Source organism: Lactuca sativa, chromosome 8 (assembly GCF_002870075.4).
Source record: "Lactuca sativa cultivar Salinas chromosome 8, Lsat_Salinas_v11, whole genome shotgun sequence".
NCBI classification, from domain to species: Eukaryota; Viridiplantae; Streptophyta; class Magnoliopsida; order Asterales; family Asteraceae; genus Lactuca; species Lactuca sativa.
Window position 1 is genome coordinate 69586091 of NC_056630.2, and position 23610 is coordinate 69609700.

At 39.1% G+C, this 23610-nt stretch overlaps 1 non-coding gene across 1 annotated transcript; it reads left to right on the forward strand.

The window, feature by feature from the left end:
• The first annotated feature begins 18577 nt into the window (after positions 1-18577).
• Positions 18578-18683, forward strand: LOC128128240 (small nucleolar RNA R71). Its single transcript, XR_008226100.1, has one exon. It is a non-coding gene; the product is annotated as a small nucleolar RNA R71 (small nucleolar RNA).
• Positions 18684-23610: the final 4927 nt, after the last annotated feature.

The window sequence follows — 23610 nt, forward strand, 5'->3', positions numbered from 1 at the left end:
ATGGTCTTTTTCTTGTAGTGTTTTACATTAATCTTCATAATTTGCCTTTAATTTACTTATTAACTTTAAACTAATCATTATTTTATATTAATATAATATGATTATATATTTTATATTTTTATTTTGACATGAGTTATTAGAGAATAACTTGAAGGATGAATAAAGTTTGATCATACTCACAATTTAAGAATATTGATATTTTTTAAGAATTTTATTCATTTTTGTTGATATTCTTTTAAAAAACGTATAATTATATTAAAATGTATAAGACTTTCAGTCTGTAAGAATATGTATGAATTGTATTTAAGTTCGAATGTATAAGAATATATTAGAATGCTATTTTTCAACCTCGGATTCAAGAATTTTGTTATTCTTCAAAATATTCTAATAGAATAAAATTCTGAAAGACCATCATTCTAACAAAAAAATATTTTGATAGAATAAAATCGGTTATGTTTACAGATTACGTTAGAATTAAAATTGAATTAATTAAAAATTTAAGATTTTTCAAATTAGGAGAATTAATTATCCTTAAAAATCCAAAATTTTCCATTTTATAAATGTAGTTAATTGTCCAAAATACCTTTTTGTTAAAATTTATGTGATTATATAGTACATGTTATCCCATTGTAATATCATACACTTTCAAACCAAGTTCATTGATTAATTTCGTCCGTTGGTCCATATTTGTGCATTCTGGCACACAATAGTTAGTAAAAACAAAATAACCTAAGCCTATATATATATATATATATATATATATATATATATATATATGTGTGTGTGTGTGTGTGTGTGTGTGTGTGTGTGTGTGCGCGCGCGCTTAGCTTATTGTATTCTAACTAATTATTATGTGGATATATGATTGATTGTGGACCAATCATTTTACTTATTTTAAGAAAGTGATTAATAAATATTATTTAATTAAAAATAATTGAAAAATACCATCTAATTTCACTATAAGGGTATTTTAGTCAATTGAGATAAATTTAAAATAGGAAAATTCCAAATTTTTAGGGATAATTAATTCTCTTGATTTAAAAATTTTGATTTTTTTAATTAATTCAATTTTAATTCTAACGTAATTTCTAATTATACCGGATTTTATTCTGGCAGAATGATATTTTGTAAGAAGACATAAATAACAAGTGTAATATTCTGAACAATAAAGACATAAATAACTAATAATATTTCAAATAATTAGATTGTATGATCGTGTTACAAAAAAACATTCTTGAACAATAATATTCTGAAAGTATAACAAATGTAATTCTGTAACACCCCAAAGATTATGAACCAAAATTTCATTTTAAATTAAGTAGATTATAAAATTGTTTACTGAAAAACATCATCCATATCAAAGCAGCCTGTAATCTCATAAGTCAAATATCATAAAACATGTCATGTAATAATAATAATAATAATAATAATAATAATAATAATAATAATAATAATAATAATAATATCAGAGTACAATCCGATGGATCTTAACATGCGGAATCATATTAGTGTGTGATGCGCTGCTACCGTGCCAGCTCTTTCCCTTTCGACGAAGAGGTACCTTAAACCAAAACTAAACCGTAAACACAAAGCTGAGTGAGTTCCCTCCCACCATACCACATACCATACAATAAAATATCAAGCCATGCATATCTGGGTGTCGGCCTCCCCTTCGGTCTATCTCAACCAGATAACTTTTAAAATTCTAAGGGTCGGAACTAAATTTTTTGTGACATCCCCAAAATCTCGGCCAGAAAAGTCCGATTTTCATTTATGCTTTTAAATAAGTTCAGAGAAAATCCTTTTGATTTGAAAGAGTTGCGGAATTTGTTCCCAAACAAAACATGATAAAATAATATTTATCAAAGCATTTCATCAAGAGATGCATTATCATTATATAATCAAAACTCGGGATGTCATGTTCCGATACAGACCATAAAGCATAAACGATAAACATTACAAGTCATTCAACAAATATATACATATACATACTTGTGAACAAAACAACAAGATGATCCATCCATCTTACGCCCTTGTGCCACTTCCTGTAATACAAATAAAACTGAGTGGGTCAGGCTTGGGAGCCTGGTGAGCATATAGGGTTTTCAACCCACAATCAATAAGTTATATTTAATTTTACCAACCAATCACTATCCCGATTACCCATTCCCGTTATCCTCACTTTACGTCCCTAAAACAACAACTATCTCAAGGGACCTAATCTAGGATTTTCATCGGGACGGACATCACTGCGAAGGGGTTTCCTCAACAATAGATATCCTAAAGGCAACCATGGGGAGGATAGAGTACACCGGTGAACACATCGTTCACAACACCTACAGGTTATGAACCTGCTAGCGTTCCACTGGACTGTCTAGAAAGAGTTCGTGGTCGTTATCCATACTCCGCTGAATAACTAGATCAACAACAACAACAACATCGAGGCCTCTCATCTGTTTATTACACACCAACTATCTACCCATGTTCTACCCAACATATTAGTAGATAAGAATATATTTTCATACATAGTTTAAAATCTGTATATCATTTTCATTCAATATATATTCCACATAACAGATGAGGCATACCACATAACACGTATTCCATAGAAAACAATTCAGATCTATGAGATAGAGTAAAGTGAATATCCATTCACACATACAATCACAAAATATACACATAACAAGTATATCATATAAAATACTTCATAGTTACTCGTTAGAAGAAAGTAAATGCACCCTCACACATGTAAACCACAATTTACTTAATACACTCAAACCGCACTTGTATTATTATCGTGTTTATGAAAGGTAGTATACACTCACTTGATCAGAAGATGATCGGACAGCACTACGACTTGCAGAAGTAGTAATCCACAGCAGATCTGGAAGATCTCCACAAAAATCGAACTTCTCGCGGGCAGAGCTTCGGCTCGAGGACCGCACTTCTCGGGATCTTCGGGATCTCGGGACTTGCCTCGGGGCTAGAGAATAATACCGGGGCTTCGGGGTATTTTTGGCACGCAAAACGATGCAAAACGGGAGAGAGAAGAGAAGAAATTGGCAAAATAGCCGGCTGCCTTCGGATCCCTTTTATAGAGGCTGGAGCCTCGGAGTACGCGGGGCGTACTGCAGTACGCAGCGCGTACTACTTCCGAAATCGTCACTGCATGCGTCATCCGAAGTGTCGACACTCTCGGAGTACGCGGGGCGTACGTCGGATCGGAATGGTGACTCGGCCTTCGGATAATGCCGGATTTTTGATTTAAAAATAAATACAATTTATTTATCAAACTTCGGAAATTCATATCTTCTTCATACGAACTCCGTTTTCGACGTTCTTTATATCCACGGAAAGGTGAGACTAAGTTCTACAACTTTTGTTTAGACTCCGTCAACTAATTTTGACTTTATTTTTATTATTTATTTTTAATAGGCCGCGACAGAAAAACTTCGTTATAAATTCATAACTTCTTCGTTTGACGTCCGTTCTCGCCTAACTTTTTATCGCTTCGATACCAACAATGATATCTTCGATTCTCATTTAGATTGCCTCGGCTAAAAACCGCTCGATCTCAAATCGAGTACTTCAGGCTGCACACCGCTAAGTCGAAACTTCAATAAATCATAACTTCCTCATACGAAGTCAGATTTGGGCGTTCTATATATATTCGAAAACCTCGTTTTAACTACTACAACATTAACCAAAGATATTCCGTTCATTTTACACTTAAATTTTGACGCTTATTTTTATTCTTAATTAATCAGACCACATAATTAAGCAATTAAGCACAAAACACATAATACTCAAATAATACATTCTTATTATTTCAAAATGGGTTACAAAGGTTAACCTAGACTATTACATTGCTAAAAATGGCAAGCTCGGAAACACAGACGTTACAATTCTCTCCACCTTAGAATGATTCCGTCCCCGGAATCACACATCAACAAACAAATGCGGATAGCGACCCATCATGTCACTCTTCGTCTCCCAGGTGAGATTCGGCCCATTCGTGTGTTTCCATCGGACAAGCACCAACCCAACCATCCTGCGTCGCAATTTCTTAGTCTTTCGGTCAACAATTGCCTCTAGTACCTCAATCAACCTTTTGTTCTCATCAATTCTTAATTCAGAGATTGGAATTATGTCGGGAACTTCTCCCGTGAACTTCCTCAAATAACACACATGAAAAGTGTTATGAATTCCATTCAGTTCTTCTGGTAATTCGAGCTTGTAAGCTTGGTTCCCAATCCTCCGAAGAACTTTAAACGGTCCAATAAACCTTGGACTCAACTTTCCCCTTTTTCCAAATCTTATTAGTCCCTTCCACGGCGAGACTTTAAGCAAAACCGAATCCCCAACCTCAAAAGTTATTGGTCTCCGCTTCTTGTCAGCATAGCTCTTTTGACGATCCTGAGTTGCTAACATTCTTTCCCTAATTATTTTCAACTTTTCAGCAGTTTGATGAACCATCTCCGGTCCCATAAACTGCTTTTCCCCAGCCTCAAGCCAACAAGACGGCGTACGACACTTCTATCCATACAAAGCTTGGTAAGGTGCCATCTTAATGCTCGAGTGGAAACTATTATTATAGGAAAATTCTACCAACGGTAACTGTACATCCCAATTACCTAGGAATTCCAGAGTACATGCTCTCAGCATATCTTCAAGTGTTTGTATCGTTCGTTCGCTCTGACCATCAGTCTACGGATGGTAAGCTGTACTTAAACACAACTTGGTACCCAATTCCTCTTGTAGACTTTTCCAAAATCGTGAGGTGAAACGGCTATCACGATCCGACACAATCGTTAACAGAACACCGTGAAGCCTCACAATTTCCTTCACGTAAGAATTCGCAAGCTTTTCCATAGACCATTTCTCCTTGGCCACTATGAAATGCACACTCTTAGTGAATCGATCAACGACCACCCAAATCATGTCGTGACCATTCTTTGTTCTGGGCAGTTTAGTGACAAAATCCATAGCAATGTCTTCCCACTTACCCATAGGTACAGGTAAAGGTTCTAAACTCCCGTACGGTTTCTGATGTTGTGTCTTGACTCTCGCACAAGTCACACACTCAGCCACATACTTTGCAACATCAAGCTTCATCGTCGGCCACCAGTAGTAGGGTTCCAGGTCCCTATACATTTTAGTGCTACCCGGATGAATCGAGTACATGGTCTTGTGAGCTTCTTCCATCAGAAGATCTCTGACTCCTCCTGTCTTAGGTATCCAAATACGATCTTGGAACACCTTCAGTCCATGACTGTTTACTCCGAACACCAACGTTTTGCCCAAACGTTCCTCCTTTCGGTCATTCTTCTCAGAAGCTTCGCTCTGAGCTTTCTTTATACTTTCCAAAATAGTCGAGACAACTTCAATTCTCAACGCTCTTGGCCTTTTCCTTTCAAGATTGACTTTCCGACTGAGAGCATCAGCAACAACATTAGCTATACCGGGGTGGTAAAGTATCTCGCAGTCGTAGTCTTTAAGTAATTCTAGCCAGCGTCGTTGCCTCATATTCAACTCCTTCTGATTAAAGAGATATTGGAGACTCTTATGATCAGTGAAAAGTTTGCACTTCGTGCCATAGAGGTAATGCCTCCATATTTTCAGAGCGAAAACTACCGCTCCCAACTCCAAATCATGAGTCGGGTAGTTCTTTTCACGATCTTTCAGTTGTCGAGACGCATATGCTATCACCTTTTCTCTTTGGGTCAAAACACAACCCAATCCAACCCCAGACGCATCGCTATAAACAGCAAAGTCTTCAACTCCATCGGGTAGAGAAAGTATCGGTGCCTCACATAGCTTCTCCTTTAGCTTCTCGAATGCTTCCTTATGCTTCTCTCTCCAAGCATAAGTAGCTCCTTTGTGGGTCAAAGCTGTCAACGGAGTAGCAATCAAAGAAAAGCCTTGGATAAACCTTCGGTAATATCCGGCTAATCCTAAAAAGCTTCGAATCTCCGTGGGACTTTTCGATTGTTCCCATTTCGTTACAACTTCAATCTTTGCTGGATCAACCATTATAACCCTCTTGGTTGACCACGTGACCCAAGAATTGGACTTCACGAATCCAAAAATCACATTTGGAGAATTTAGCATACAGCTTCTCCTTCTTCAAAACTTCCAACACTTCTCGCAAGTGTCTGCCATGCTCTTCTTGGCTTTTCGAGTAAATCAGAATGTCGTCTATGAACACTATCACGGATTTATCAAGGAAAGGATTGCAAACCCTATTCATCAAATCCATGAACGCTGCCGGAGCATTGGTTAGTCCAAACGACATAACCAAGAACTCGTAGTGTCCATATCTAGTTCTGAATGCAGTCTTCTCGATATCTTGCTCTCTTACTTTTAGCTGATGATATCCTGACCTTAGATCGATCTTCGAGAAATAGCTCGAACCTTGCAATTGATCAAACATGTCATCAATCCTCGGCAACGGATATCTATTCTTTATTGTTGCCTTGTTCAGCTCTCGGTAATCAATGCACATTCTCATACTTCCATCTTTCTTCTTTACAAATAGCACCGGAGCTCCCCAGGGTAATGAACTAGGTCTAATGAAACCTTTGTCCAATAACTCCTGAAGTTGCATCATTAGCTCCTTCATCTCCGTCGGTGCTAATCGATAAGGTGCTTTTGCAATTGGCGTCGTTCCTGGCAACAAGTCAATACAGAATTCCACTTGTCGATCAGGCGGTAATCCAGGAAGATCTTCGGGAAATACTTCCGGATAATCACACACCACTGGAATATTCTGCATCACTTTCTTTTCCTTCTTAGCATCGATCACGAATGCTAAATATGATGTACACCCCTTGGTCAAACATTTTCTGGCTTTCATTAATGAAATGATTCCAGAATTCACTCTGCGTTTGTCTCCATACACCATAAACGAATCTTTCCCAGGCGGGTTTACTTTGACTATTTTCTTCTTGCATAAAATTTCGGCGTCGTTGGCGCTAAGCCAATCCATTCCCAATACGATGTCGAAACCATTTAGTTCGATAGGCAATAATTCCTCGTGGAACTTATTCCCATTTAGATCAATTAAGATGTTTTTCATGCGATAGCTAACAGGTACAAACTTGCCACTAGCAACTTCGACTAATAAGGCGTTATCTAGTCTAATAACAGGCAAAGATAGCTTTCTACCAAATTCATGCGATATAAAGGAGTAATTGGCTCCAGAATCAAATAAAATTTGGGCAGGCAATTCGTTAACGAGAAAGGTACCTGAAGCGACATCAGCTTCATCTTTAGCAGCTTCCAGTGTCATCTGGAATGCTCTCGCCTTTGGCTTTGGCGGAATGTTGGGTCTAGCTGCCTCCTTCTTCTTCGGGCAGTCCCTCAACATATGACCCTCCTCACCACAACCATAGCAAACTTTCTTTGTGAGGGTACACTCATTCGCATAGTGCCCTGGCTTTCCACACTTGTAGCATGTGTTCGCCACCTCACATTTTCCATGATGCTTATTCTTACATTTGTCGCACCATTTCGCTTCACCTCCACTTCCCCTCGAACCAGACTTCGAGAACTTGTTTTTCTTGTTGGACCCTGAAGTTCCATCGAACTTCCTCTTTTCACCAACATCAATTCTTTCCAGACCCTTTTCCTTCTGCTAGGCCTCCACATTCTTAGCTGCACGAACAGCCGTTTTCAGAGTGGTTGCCATTTTTACTGTCGGACCAAAGTCGGCAGGCTGTCCATTAGCAAACCTCTCAATCTTGGAGAGTTCTGTTGGCACTAGGTACAGAAGCAACTTCATCTTCTCAGTAAATGCAGTAGCATAGTCATCTATGCTCATCTTCCCCTTCTTCAAGTTTTGGAACTCATTGTTCAGATCAATCAGATGTATCTCTGAACAATACTGTACCCTTAGCTGTTCCAAGAACTCCTCCCATGACATTTTCAGGGCTTCTCCTCGTGGCATAGTATCTGCCAACAACTTCCACCAACTCAAGACTCCAGTCTTCAGTTGTCTAACCACAAAGACGGTCTTCTGTTTGTTGCTACAGTCACAACTTTCAAATACCATCTCCATCTCGGAGATCCAATCCATTATCTCAACAGGCTTTGGGCTCCCAGAAAGACTTGGCAGTTTGGCGCCCAAGAAATTCTTGTACATACGCCCATCCTTGTTGTTTCTCCTTTCTGGATCGTTCCTTCGTTCCCCTTGAGTCCCAACTTGACTCATCATGCGACTATTGTTCCCTTCCTCTGATTGCTCAGGATTCAATTCAGGTTCCTCAATAGGTATGATAGGTTCATCCCTATTATTATGCAACATTTGTCGCATCTCCTCCCTTTGTTCGGCTAGCATAGCCCGAATCATGGCTTGCACCGCAGCCATTGTTATTGGTTCTGGTGCTGTTGCTACAATAGGTTTCTGCTCAATCACTGGCGGTTGATTCCTGTTTTCATCCGCGTTTCCAACGCCACTCCTTGTTCTCACCATTTTGATCTACACACCGAATAAAGTGAAATTAGATCCTTATTCACGATAGGTATTCAAATCATCCTTATTACTCCGAAACGTTTACATGCTAGTTCTAATAACGTAGGCATACTCTTAGAATCCTACACACGTAAGGTTTCCAGATCCGGTCGGCAACAGACCGTAGATCCGAACAAATAATATCATATATGGCAACATATAACATTTAGCACATAAAGCATTTTTAGGCAACTTTCCTAAAATAAACTAGTGCTCGTGTCTAAAATCCAACAGACACTGATGTGTGTAAATTCAACTAGTTTTATCCCTACTTTTTATTAGTAATTTGAGCACACGAAGGCAGTGAACCTGTCTTTAAGTGGTATAGATTGATAAGTAAGGTATCGAACTCAGGGAACGGACAATTAAACTAATAGCTAATTTTAACTAAAACAAATAATAAAAGTAAAGGGTTTTTCTCTAGTTTTGCAAGACTAGAAACTTAAACAAACTAAATTAACTAATTAACTAAAGCAACAACTATTCACCAAATTTGATAAAGATGTTTCTATTTAGGTTCAACCAATTCACTCCTATGGTTATTTAAGTTAAGGTGGATTAATTGCTATTGGTTAGCAATGATAATAGTTAGGTTCATGTTCATTACTCCTAACCCTTAGACAATTAACTAATTTAAGCATTGATCAAGTGTTTAAACTAATTAATTCCCTAGATTAATTATTTGGATTAAATAAGATTTGAAATGGTCAATTAAGTTATTAATTCAATTAACCTCTTGTTGATGGTTTCTCAAACAAGCTCACACATTAATCTTCCTATTTTCTTATTAATCTTAGTTTCATAATCATTACTTCTAAGCGTATATTTTAGCATTCACATAGACATATGAGGTTAACAATTAAGTGATGTTCATGCAACCTAATTGCCTTCCAATTAACAGAAAACAGTAGTGATTAATACATAAGGTTCTTTAACAAACTTAATTTAATAAATCACCAATAGACAATTAAGCAAAAATCAATAATTAAACCATAGGAGTTCTTTGGTATTCCCCAAACAGAAACAAAAACGAGTTTAGCTCATAGTTGCAGTAGAAACAAGCATAAAAACAAAGTTTATGAAAGCAAACATGTTTAATTCCTAAGTCTAAGTGGTAGAATTAACCTAATTGCTTGAATTCTTCCAACTCTTGAACGCGTAGGGTTCCTTAGCGCCTTCTGAACCTTTTAGTCGCAGCTGATCCTTCAAAAATCGCCAGGAATGCCTTCTCATGGAATAAGGATTCGTCTTTTATAGATATCCCCAAACAGAGGGTACTCGGCGAGTAACAGAATCAACTCGCCGAGTAGGTCAATACTTATCCGTCTTGAATTAGTAGTCGTATTTATCTTCTGGCACATCGTCATGTACTCGCCGAGTAGGGTCGATCCACTCGCCGAGTAGGACTCCTTCTTTCACTCTTTTATCTTCACTTGCTTTCCTTTTCTCCTTTTTGCCTCTAAACATATCTTTTGGACTGAAAACACAATTCACAACATTTTAAGTACCTTTTGTCCACATTATTCTCATAATTAATCAAAAATAACTAAGAATATACGTTAAATAATTAACTAATTATGCACATATCAAAATACCCCACACTTGACTTTTGCTTGCCCCCAAGCAAAACTGAATTTTAAACATATTAAAATCACATTAATAACTCCAATCCAACCCAGCCATTATGCCAAGACCGCAACACATGCATTTGTGTCTAAAATTCCTAAAAACCCCCATACTTCAAATACTCACAATCCTCATAAACATTCGCCCACTCACCCCGAACTATGCTCATTTTATGCAACCCTCCGAATCCATCCTCAGAAAATCTCTTTACCCTCAAGGTATTTTTAATTGAGCAACCCAAGCATACATATTCTAAAATTACAACTTTTCGATACCACTATGGAATTTTTTTTTTTTGAATTCTTCACTTCTTTGTACATTTCATCTTTGATATCTTTGAATTCACCAACTTGTATTGACTTTCGGTATCTTCAACTTTTCTGGATTTCTTGGAATTTTTTATCTTCATTTGCTCCAAAATTCTTACAACTTTTCTTGTAATTTTTTTTCTTTTTTTTTCATGTATTTCTCAATATATTTTTTTCCTAAAATCCCTACATGCTTAAGCAGGGGCGCTCAATCTCAACCTTTATTGGCTAATGATAAAAACTTTCCTGGATACATTTCAGGTTTAGGCTGCTAAACATATTGCATCCCTCAGGCTAAGCAAGGTCGTGTTTTTGTCTCATGATTTCACTGAAATAAGGAAGCCACATATGCACTAGAACGTGTATAGGCTCAACTAAACATTTGGGTTCTCATGCAATTATTAACACAATTCTAACATGGAATCCTAATTTTTACCAAAATTTTCTAATTTAAGACCTAAGCATTAAAAATTAGCCTAAATTAAGATTCTAAGTGTTCTAAGATGTGACTAACCCCCTACCCCACACTTATTTTATGCAATGCCCTCATTGCATATTATAACAACTAAAAATGCAAATAGAGAGAAAGTTGGAACAAACTCCCCTAGGGTAGCAGTCGCTAGGTTGACACTCTCCTCTTCAACTCCTTCTTCTAGTGACTTTAACCATGGGAACAGCTCATCCATGGCACGGGTATAATACGTCTCGTGTGGTTGATAGCTCGAAAACTCCAAGGAAAAAGGGTTGTTGCACAATCTTCAGTAGTAACTCATAAAGAATGTATGAATGGTGCAGAAAAACTAGCCAGAACAAATCAGAAATTCCTCTCGCAGCAGACTACTCGGCGAGTAGGCGATTAAACTCGGCGAGTAGAAGTTGACTGGCAACGTATTTCGGGCAAAAGCAGATGTACTCGCCGAGTAGTATTAGTGCACTCGGCGAGTATAGCGTGTATTTCCAGAATTTTTAACCGCTGTCTCTCTTTACTCCAGTGTTGATATAAATGCACTCTCCAGTAAACTTCCTAAACAGCAACACTTTAATAAACTCTCAATTCGTACGGACTCGATCTTAGGAACAAGACTCCACAAGCACTCATAAAGACTCTCATTCCTCTCTTGACCATTCCTAAATAGCATGCTTCCTAGCTTCAATACCTAAAAAGAAAACTAAAAGTAACACTAATATTCAAACCACATAGCCAAGTTCAACATATCCACAATTGTCTTAAAACAAACATCATAATCAAACAAAACAAAAGCAAATAAAATCTTCATTCTTCCTCGTCCATCCCTGCTCCTCCAGCTCCACTACCTCCTTCTCCACCCCTTTTTTGCATCCTTTCGTCCCAATTCATGATGTAAGGATAGCCGGGTCCCGGTCGCGGGGCAATATGCATTTGTTGGAAAAGATGGTCAAAGGATTGATTGGTGTAATTAACTCCTCGCCCTATATCATCCAAGTATCGTCGATACTCCACTTGATTCCATCCCTCGTTATCCTCCACCGGAATCACCGGTGGGTCTTCTCGTACCCGCTCGTTTCTCGGCCTAACCCGCCTTCCCGGCTCCTCGAGGACCACCGGCTCGTCCTCATTCGGAATAGTAAAAGAATCACCAAATTTTTCCACTATCCGAGCCCTCTTATAAAGTGTAGTGTTGAACGGAGGAGAGTGGATTTTTTCCTTAACCGCTCCCTTCGCAAGAAATTTAGCAATGCAATATGGGAGGTTGCAGAAGACATCGGGGGTGATGATACTCCACATATAAAAGATATCAAGGGTGGGAACTTTATCCCCATCCTTTCGCATGTTGATCGTGCTTGCAACGAATCGGTGAATGAGTCGATGGATTGGAGAACGAATATGCCCTTCTTGAGCAGTGGAAGGTATATAGACCCGGTTAGCAATTGTACTCCACCATGTCGACGCCACCACCCCCTCGGGAAGTTCTTTGTAGGTATTTTCCAAGAAGGCTTCAAAGTAGTTCGTCATCGACATATCTTGATCGTAGATGCCCAACCGCCAAGAGAACTCAACCATGCTGCATTGTCGCAGCTCTCCTCCCAAAGAAAACGAGATCGTGTTTGGATTGTAATATTCACTACCACCTCGGAATGAAATGGTAGCAAAGAATTCCCAGCACAACTCCGCGTATACTGGCTCTTGTATTTTAAACAATTGCAACCAACCATCACAAGTGATGTTGGCATAACCCAAGTTACAATCTTTCACCAAATATGGAGTAAGTTCCTCTTCCAAGCCGACATTACCCATCCATCCCCAATCCACTGCAGTGGGCAAGTGAGTTTCTTTCTGTCGCAGCGCTTCCAACCTGTTTAGGGCTCGAGTTTTGGAGGATTTAGAGGTGATTTGTTGAAAAGCTAACCATGGCATATCACCATGGCCTCCTCCACGTGATGACTGTCCTTTCCTTGCCATGATATCTGCATAAACATACCAAAAAACAGCAACAAACAACACCCCTTAGTTAAAACAGGAAAATTTTTTGATCTGATTGGGGCCTACTCGCCGAGTACACGAACATACTCGCCGAGTAGTATGAACTTTTTGACAGATCGAGATCGGATCTGTGTAATCTGTGTAATAGTCCAATTTGTTCATAGGGTTTTGTTGTAATTACTTATCTAACCATAGTTCTTGAAGAAATTACTCCAAACAACCTCTAATTCATGAGTAAATCAAAGCCCTAAAAATTGGGAAAAACTCCCCAAATCCGGAATCATACCAAATATGGGGAGATATGTGATAAAGATTGGACCTTTCATAAAGTTAAAGGGTAAAGATGTCACCTTGTTGCTTGAATGAAGAGAAAGAGGAAGAAAATTGAATAGATCTTGAAGAACCCTTGAGAGGTGGCTGAGGGAAGATGCTCGGCGAGTGTGGAGATGAAATGTTGAATAATAGTAATTTTTACAGGTTTTAATTTACTGAGTTTAAACCGGCTACTCGCCGAGTAGAATGGATCTACTCGCCGAGTAGATACGCGTGTTATGGACATTTGGCTGTAAGCGAACATTTACTCGCCGAGTATAATCGATATACCCGCCGAGTATATGTCTCAGGTTGAAAAAATTTTGTAAATTTGCCAATTTGACTATATTAATTCCTTTGTTTAGCCTTTCCACCCCACACTTCCAGTAGAGCTTGTCCTCAAGCACTTAGAGAAGTAGAATAAATGAAGAAGAATGAACAAAACAATATGAAAAATAAAGAAAAGGAAAGAAAATGCAAACGTGAAACTCGGGTTGCCTCCTGAGAAGCGCTTCTTTTGATGGAGTCATTAGCTAGACTCCGCCCCTTCTATGTGTTTGCGATTCCGCACAGCAGCAGCTCCTCCAATCCTTCATTTCGGGGGACTCCTTCTTCATATTTCTTCACTCTATGGCCCTTGACTTTAAATGGTGTGCCATCTTTTGAGATCAATTCTATAGCCCCGTGAGGAAACACCGTCTTGACCAAAAAGGGACCATCCCACCTTGATTTGAGTTTGCCCGAGAAAAGTTTTAATCGGGAATTGAAGAGTAGTACTTTTTGGCCTTCATGGATGTCTTTGCTTTTGATTCGTTGGTCATGCCATCTCTTGGTTTTTTCTTTATAGAGCCACGAACTAGAGTAAGCCTCATTTCGGAGTTCTTCAAGGGCATTCATTTGCATTAGACGGTTGGTCTTCAATTCTTCCATGTCAAAGTTGCACCTCTTTAGTGCCCAATATGCCTTGTGCTCGATTTCAACCGGTAAATGGCATTGCTTTCTATAAACTAACCTATATGGTGTAGTACCAATAGGTGTTTTGAAAGCGGTACGAAATGCCCATAGCGCGTCATCCAATTTATCCGACCATTCCTTGCGGTTGCTTCCCACCGACTTCTCTAAGATACGCTTCAAGGCTCGATTGGTCACTTCCGTTTGTCCACTCGTTTGTGGGTGGTATGATGTGGAGAACTTATGGGTCACCCCATATTTCTTGAGCACCTTGTCCAATTGATCATTGGCAAAGTGTGTGCCACGGTCACTAATTAGGGCCTTGGGAACACCAAACCGGGAGAATAGTTTTTTTAAGAATCGTACCACTACCCGTCCGTCATTTGTAGGTAAAGCCTGCGCCTCCGCCCATTTCGAAACATAATCTACCGCCACTAGGATGTACTTGTTTCCTTTGGAGGTGGGAAAAGGTCCCATGAAGTCAATGCCCCACACGTCGAACACCTCACATACTTGAATGTTATGTTGTGGCATCTCATTTCGAGATGAAATGTTTCCCACCCTTTGACAAGCATCACATTCTTTGACATATTGGGCTGCATCTTTGAAGATTGTAGGCCAATAGAATCCAATGTCAAAGATCTTCCTTGCGGTATAGTGTGCTCCATGATGTCCTCCCGTGGGCCCGCTATGGCAATGTTCTAGTATTCGTCGACTCTCCTTTCCGAACACACATCTTCGTATAATTCCATCCGCACAGCTTCGAAAGAGGTATGGATCGTCCCAAAAGTAATATTTGATCTCCGCAAAGAATTTCTTCTTTTGCTGACTACTATAATCCTTCGGGATGTAATTGGTAGCTAAATAGTTAGCTATGTCTGCGAACCATGGCTCCTCTCCCACGGACACCATAATGTATTCATCCGGAAAGTCGTCTCCATCCTTTTCTTCTTGCAATGTCGGGTTCTCGAGCCTAGATAAATGATCGGCCGCTACGTTCTCCATTCCTTTCTTGTCTCGTATCTCTATATCGAATTCTTGAAGAAGCAGCACCCATCGTATTAGTATTGGCTTGGCATCCTGTTTGGAAAACAAATACTTGATAGCCGAGTGGTCAGTAAAAACAGTGGTTTTAGATAAAACTAAGCAAGGGCGAAACTTGTCAAAAGCGTAAACCACGGCTAACAGTTCTTTTTCAGTAGTAGTATAATTCTCTTGGGTGGGATTTAAGGTCTTGCTTGCATAATAGATGGGTTGAAAGTGCTTATCAACCCTTTGTCCAAGGACCGCTCCTAGTGCATAGTCACTAGCATCACACATGATCTCGAAGGGTAAGTTCCAATTTGGTGCTATAATGATCGGGGCATTAGTTAATTTTTCCTTTAGAAAGTCAAATGCCTCTAAACACTCTTTAGTAAAATTAAAGGGTGCATCTTTTAGTAATAATTGTGTTAGAGGTTTCGTGATTTTGGAAAAATCTTTTATAAAACGCCGGTAAAAACCTGCGTGTCCCAAAAAACTTCTAATGCCCTTCACATTAGTTGGTGGGGGTAATTTTGCAATGGTGTCTATCTTTGCCCGATCCACCTCTATTCCCTTTTTAGAGACTTTATGTCCCAAAACTATACCCTCCTTGACCATGAAGTGACACTTTTCCCAATTTAGGACCAAGTCGGTTTTCTCACATCTAGCAAGCATTGAGTCAAGATTTGTTAGGCAATTATTGAAAGAAGATCCGAATACATAAAAGTCATCCATAAAGACCTCCATGAATTTTTCCACCATATCATGGAATATGGCGGTCATGCACCTTTGAAATGTCGCAGGTGCATTACATAGTCCAAATGGCATGCGTCTATAGGCGAAAGTTCCACTGGGGCATGTAAAGGTGGTCTTTTCTTGGTCCATTGGGTCTATGGGTATTTGAAAATACCCTGAAAACCCATCAAAAAAGCAATAGTAGCTATGGCCCGATAGTCTCTCTAACATTTGATCTATGAAAGGAAGGGGGAAATGGTCTTTGCGAGTGGCATCGTTTAGCTTTCGATAATCGATGCACACTCGCCAACCGGTAACCGTTCGCATTGGAATTAACTCGTTCTTTTCGTTGGTAATGACCGTCATTCCTCCTTTCTTGGGAACCACTTGGACCGGACTCACCCATGGACTATCGGAGATGGAGTAGATGATTCCTGCATCCAAAAGCTTGACCACCTCCTTCTTGACGACTTCTTGCATGTTCGGGTTTAATCGTCTTTGATGTTACACCACCGGCCTTGCTCCTTCTTCTAAATTGATTTTGTGAGAGTAGTAGGATGGACTTATTCCTTTGATGTCGGAAATGCTCCATGCGATGGCTCTTTTCCTTTTCTTCAACACGCGTACAAGCTCCTCTTTTTCTGTTTTGGATAGGTCCGAGGCTATGATCACAGGCTTCTGATTTCCTTCTTCCAGAAAGGCATACTCCAGATGATCAGGTAGTGTTTTGAGCTCCAATTTGTTTTGCATAGTGACGGACTCGCCGAGTGCAGGTTTGGTACTCGGCGAGTTGGTGGCTGTATTCACGACTTCTGGCTTTTCTTCGGATGTACTCGGCGAGTAGATTGGGTCTACTCGGCGAGTAGTTCTTTCAGCTTGCTTCTTTATTTCTTCATACTCCGCTTCTTCCAACAGTCTTTCAATCTCTAGTAAGTCCTTTTCTGGATCAAATTCTTCATCCATGGCTGCAAATTTGCCGGAATCTTTAGGTATGTCTTCTTCCAATATTTCGTCAAGCATGTCGATTGAGAAAGCCGTGTCGTCACTACTCCTTGAGTACTTCATGGCTTGGTCTACCCCGAATGTCACTGAATCATCCCCAACTCGCAATGTGAGCTTAGAATCTCTCATGTCTACAATAGCGCTAGCGGTGTTGAGGAAGGGCCTTCCAAGGATGATTGGCACTTGCGGGTCCGCCTCCATGTCGAGAATGATGAAATCAGCCGGGAAGGCAAATTTGTCTACTTTTACTAGCAAATCTTCACAAATGCCTCTTGGAAAAGTAACCGTCTTGTTTGCCAAATGAATTGCCATTGGAATTGGCCTTGGCTCCGGGAGGTCCAGCTTTTTAAAGAACGAGTATGGCATAAGGTTCACACTTGCTCCAGAATCAGCTAAGGCATGAATTGCAGCTAAGTTGCCAAATTGGCAAGGCAAAGTTAAGCTCCCCGGATCACCCTTCTTCTTTGGTAATTTGTTTAGCATTGCGGCGGAGCAATTCTCATTAAGCACTACCTTCTGCACTTCCTCCATCTTTCTTCTGTTAGTGAGGAGTTCCTTAAGGAACTTTGCATACTTGGGCATTTGCATGACGGCTTCAATGAAAGGAATGTTGATTGAAGAGTTTTAATATGATCTAGAAACTTCTGATATTCCTCTTCCTGCTTCTCTTTCTTGGCTCGGGCTGGGTATGGCATTGGAGGCTGGTATGGTTTCAAGGGCAGCTGTTCATTTGTTTTAGCAGGGGTACTCGCCGAGTCCATCGGTCCTACTCGGCGAGTAGGACTCTCAGATTGTGCGTGTTGGTTTTCGACTTGTTTTTCTGTTCCTTCCTTCTGTGAGTCCTTGGTTGCTTCAGTTCGAATGGGGGCCAGGGAAGTAATGATCTTTCCACTTCTTGTGGTAACAATATTTACTTGTGCGCCTCGTGGGTTGTTCTCGGTTTTGCTAGGAAGCTCACCCGGTGACCTTTGGTTTAGTTGTTGAGCAAGTTGCCCAAGCTGCGTTTCTATGTTGTGGATGGATGCTTGCTGGTTCCTGAGCATTGTTCTTGTTTCTTGGATAGCAGCATCATGGTCACTATGTCTTTTCTCGGAAGCGGCCACAAATTTAGTTAGCATATCTTCCAAGCTTGGCTTCCTTTCTTTCACCGGCTCCTCGTTTTGGTAAAAGCCTCTTCCTTTTTGTCTGTACTTCTCTTCCTTGGCCTTCTTATACTCTTCGTAAGGCAGCCACTCCTTCTTTTGTTTGTGCCAGTCTTCATCATACCGGTCACCACTCGAATAACATACTTGTGCCTTTTTGTTGCCGTTCTCATCCAAATCGCAATCTCTAGTGAGGTGAGGTCCATTGCAGTTTTCACAACTCACCAGTATGGCATGAATAGTTTGATCCATTTTGTCCATTCTCCTATCCATGGTTTTTAACATGGCCATGACCGCGGATAAATCTTCAGTAGCAGCGTACGCGGCTCCCCTCATGACATCATTCCTAGGGTTGTGGTATTCTCTAGAGTGTTTAGAGAATTCTTCAATCAATTCTTTAATCACCGGGGGTGGCTTCTTTGTAAGTGGGCCTTGTGAGTCTAGCAACTGCCGGGTTGTGACATTGACTCCATCATAAAAGATGGAAACTTCTTGCTGGCTGTTTAGATCATGGTGTGGCAATTTCGTAGCAGACTTTTGTACCTCTCCCATGCTTCATATAAAGATTCTCCAGCTTGCTGTTCAAAGTTTGCAATGGCCTTCTTGAGTTTGGCTATTTTGGATGGTGGGCAAAAGTGATCTATAAATTCTTCCTTCATTTTGGCCAAAGTAGTGACTGACCCGGGGGGGAGTGATTTGAGCCAGTCTTTAGCAGCACCCTTGAAGGTTACCGGAAGCATCCGAAGTAGTTGAGTTTCGCGGGTTACATTTGGAATGTTGAAATAATCAGCAACATCATTTACTTCATCCAAATGTTTGTAGGCATCTTCATGATCTTTCCTATAGAAAGGTATTTCCTTAAGCGCAGCTAGGATATGACCTTTTAGCTCGAAGGTAGCAGTTGTGAGAATTGCGGGTTGCACAAGTCCCGGGCCATGGTCGTCGCGCATCCTCTTCTTCCATTCCCCCATGGGAATTTCATCAATGTTAGCCATAGTGAATGCTAACTCTTCCTCCGATTCGGTTTCTTGTTCGTACGTTGCCTCCTCTTCTTCCTCGGTCTCGTATCCAATATCTTCTTGAATTGGCTCCTCAATTGTTAAGGAAGCGCTAGAAGCTCCTGATTTACTGCTCTTCTTTTTCCCAAAAACAGTCTTCAAGTTGGACAATGGTTATTTCTTTGGTGTGCTTGAACTCTCCACGTCCTTCCCTTTGTTTCTTTTCAATTCGGATTCAGGATCTTCAAACGGGGGTACCAGTGGTGTGTTTGCTCCTCTGGTCACGAGAGTCCTGAAATTAATCAAATAAAAAAAACGTAAAAAGAACAAAAAGATTGTAAAAAAAATTGCTGATTAAACTGCTACTCGCCGAGTAGGTGCGAGTGCACTCGGCGAGTATCAGTGATATTTCAAAGAAAAAATTTTAAGTTTTAACCTAACTAAAACAGATACTAAAACCTAATTACTAGTTACTAAATTGCAATAAATGAACTTTATGCAAGTAAACTCACACAAAGAATCGAAAAAATTAGGAATTAGCTTAATTATTTAGAACCGTTCCCCGACAACGGCGCCAAAAACTTGATGTGTGTAAATTCAACTAGTTTTATCCCTACTTTTTATTAGTAATTTGAGCACACGAAGGCAGTGAACTTGTCTTTAAGTGGTATAGATTGATAAGTAAGGTATCAAACTCAGGGAACGGACAATTAAACTAATAGCTAATTTTAACTAAAACAAATAATAAAAGTAAAGGGTTTTTCTCTAGTTTTGCAAGACTAGAAACTTAAACAAACTAAATTAACTAATTAACTAAAGCAACAACTATTCACCAAATTTGATAAAGATGTTTTTATTTAGGTTCAACCAATTCACTCCTATGGTTATTTAAGTTAAGGTGGATTAATTGCTATTGGTTAGCAATGATAATAGTTAGGTTCATGTTCATTACTCCTAACCCTTAGACAATTAACTAATTTAAGCATTGATCAAGTGTTTAAACTAATTAATTCCCTAGATTAATTATTTGGATTACATAAGATTTGTAATGGTCAATTAAGTTATTAATTCAATTAACCTCTTGTTGATGGTTTCTCAAACAAGCTCACACATTAATCTTCCTATTTTCTTATTAATCTTAGTTTCATAATCATTACTTCTAAGCGTATATTTTAGCATTCACATAGACATATGAGGTTAACAATTAAGTGATGTTCATGCAACCTAATTGCCTTCCAATTAACAGAAAACAGTAGTGATTAATACATAAGGTTCTTTAACAAACTTAATTTAATAAATCACCAATAGACAATTAAGCAAAAATCAATAATTAAACCATAGGAGTTCTTTGGTATTCCCCAAACAGAAACAAAAACGAGTTTAGCTCATAGTTGCAGTAGAAACAAGCATAAAAACAAAGTTTATGAAAGCAAACATGTTTAATTCCTAAGTCTAAGTGGTAGAATTAACCTAATTGCTTGAATTCTTCCAACTCTTGAAGCCTAGGGTTCCTTAGCGCCTTCTGAACCTTTTAGTCGCAGCTGATCCTTCAAAAATCGCCAGGAATGCCTTCTCATGGAATAAGGATTCGTCTTTTATAGATATCCCCAAACAGAGGGTACTCGGCGAGTAACAGAATCAACTCGCCGAGTAGGTCAATACTTATCCGTCTTGAATTAGCAGTCGTATTTATCTTCTGGCACATCGTCATGTACTCGCCGAGTAGGGTCAATCCACTCGCCGAGTAGGACTCCTTCTTTCACTCTTTTATCTTCACTTGCTTTCCTTTTCTCCTTTTTGCCTCTAAACATATCTTTTGGACTGAAAACACAATTCACAACATTTTAAGTACCTTTTGTCTACATTATTCTCATAATTAATCAAAAATAACTAAGAATATATGTTAAATAATTAACTAATTATGCACATATCAGACACACATCTTAAAATTCCACTTAGCATTCTAAGTTTAAGTCTAGAAATCCTACAAATTCCTAGTTCGCTTAAACTAATGCTCTGATACCAACTGTAACATCCCCAAAATCTCGGCCAGAAAAGACCGATTTTCATTTATGCTTTTAAATAATTTCAGAGTAAATCCTTTTGATTTGAAAGAGTTGCGGAATTTGTTCCCAAACAAAACTTGATAAAATAATACCTATCAAAGCATTTCATCAAGAGATGCATTATCATTATATAATCAAAACTCGGGATGTCATGTTCCGATACAGACCATAAAGCATAAACGATAAACATTACAAGTCATTCAACAAATATATACATATACAGACTTGTAAACAAAACAACAAGATGATCCATCCATCTTACGCCCTTGTGCCACTTCCTGTAATACAAATAAAACTGAGTGGGTCAGGCTTGGGAGCCTGGTGAGCATATAGGGTTTTCAAACCACAATCAATAAGTTATATTTAATTTCACCAACCAATCACTATCCCGATTACCCATTCCCGTTATCCTCACTTTACGTCCCTAAAACAACAACTATCTCAAGGGACCTAATCTAGGATTTTCATCGGGACGGACATCACTGCGAAGGGGTTTCCTCAACAATAGATATCCTAAAGGCAACCATGGGGAGGATAGAGTACACCGGTGAACACATCGTTCACAACACCTACAGGTTATGAACCTGCTAGCGTTCCACTGGACTGTCTAGAAAGAGTCTGTGGTCGTTATCCATACTCCGCTGAATAACTAGATCAACAACAACAACAACATCGAGGCCTCTCATCTGTTTATTACACACCAACTATCTACCCATGTTCTACCCAACATATTAGTAGATAAGAATATATTTTCATACATAGTTTAAAACCTGTATATCATTTTCATTCAATATATATTCCACATAACAGATGAGGCATACCACATAACACGTATTCCATAGAAAACAATTCAGATCTATGAGATAGAATAAAGTGAATATCCATTCACACATACAATCACAAAATATACACATAACAAGTATATCATATAAAATACTTCATAGTTACTCGTTAGAAGAAAGTATCTGCACCCTCACACATGTAAACCACAATTTACTTAATACACTCAAACCGCACTTGTATTATTATCGTGTTTATGAAAGGTAGTATACACTCACTTGATCAGAAGATGATCGGACAGCACTACGACTTGTAGAAGTAGTAATCCACAGCAGATCTGGAAGATCTCCACAAAAATCGAACTTCTCGCGGGCAGAGCTTCGGCTCGGGGACCGCACTTCTCGGGATCTTCGGGATCTCGGGACTTGCCTCGGGGCTTGAGAATAATACCGGGGCTTCGGGGTATTTTTGGCATGCAAAACGATGCAAAACGGGAGAGAGAAGAGAATAAATTGGCAAAATAGTCGGCTGCCTTCGGATCCCTTTTATAGAGGCTGGAGCCTCAGAGTACACGGGGCGTACTGCAGTACGCAGCGCGTACTACTTCCGAAATCGTCACTGCATGCGTCATCCGAAGTGTCGACACTCTCGGAGTACGCGGGGCGTACGTCGGATCGGACTGGTGACTCGGCCTTCGGATAATGCCGGATTTTTGATTTAAAAATAAATACAATTTATTTATCAAACTTCGGAAATTCATATCTTCTTCATACTAACTCCGTTTTCGACGTTCTTTATATCCACGGAAAGGTGAGACTAAGCTCTACAACTTTCGTTTAGACTCCGTCGACTAATTTTGACTTTATTTTTATTATTTATTTTTAATAGGCCGCGACAGAAAAACTTCGTTATAAATTCATAACTTCTTCGTTTGACGTCCGTTCTCGCCTAACTTTTTATCGCTTCGATACCAACAATGAGATCTTCGATTCTCATTTAGATTGCCTCGGCTAAGTACCGCTCGATCTCAAATCGAGTATTTCAGGCTGCACACCGCTAAGTCGAAACTTCGATAAATCATAACTTCCTCATACGAAGTCAGATTTCGGCGTTCTATATATATATATATATTCGAAAACCTCGTTTTAACTACTACAACATTAACCAAATATATTCCGTTCGTTTTACACTTAAATTTTGACGCTTATTTTTATTCTTAATTAATCAGACCACATAATTAAGCAATTAAGCACAAAACACATAATACTCAAATAATACATTTTTATTATTTCAAAATGGGTTACAAAGGTTAACCTAGACTATTACATTGCTAAAAATGGCAAGCCCGGAAACACAGGCGTTACAGTTTTAATCAAGACTTTACTTGTTCCAAAACTTGAGGGCAAGTTTTGTAAACTTTCAAAACTTTTCATTTCTTATAACTTATGAGTTAATTGAGTAATAAAAATGAAGGCTCTTCATTTTTATAACTCTTGTGTTCTTTTAATGGCTTTAATAAAAGTGTGACTTTTGATTTTCCATAACTTGAGGACAAGTTATGGACTCCATTAAAACACATTATCATCATGAATTAAACTACCATGAAGGTTACAAGAAAAACCTAAGATCATCTAATCTTCATAAGTTCAAGAACATGATATGAACACTTTCAAGAATCATAAATTACTCATAAA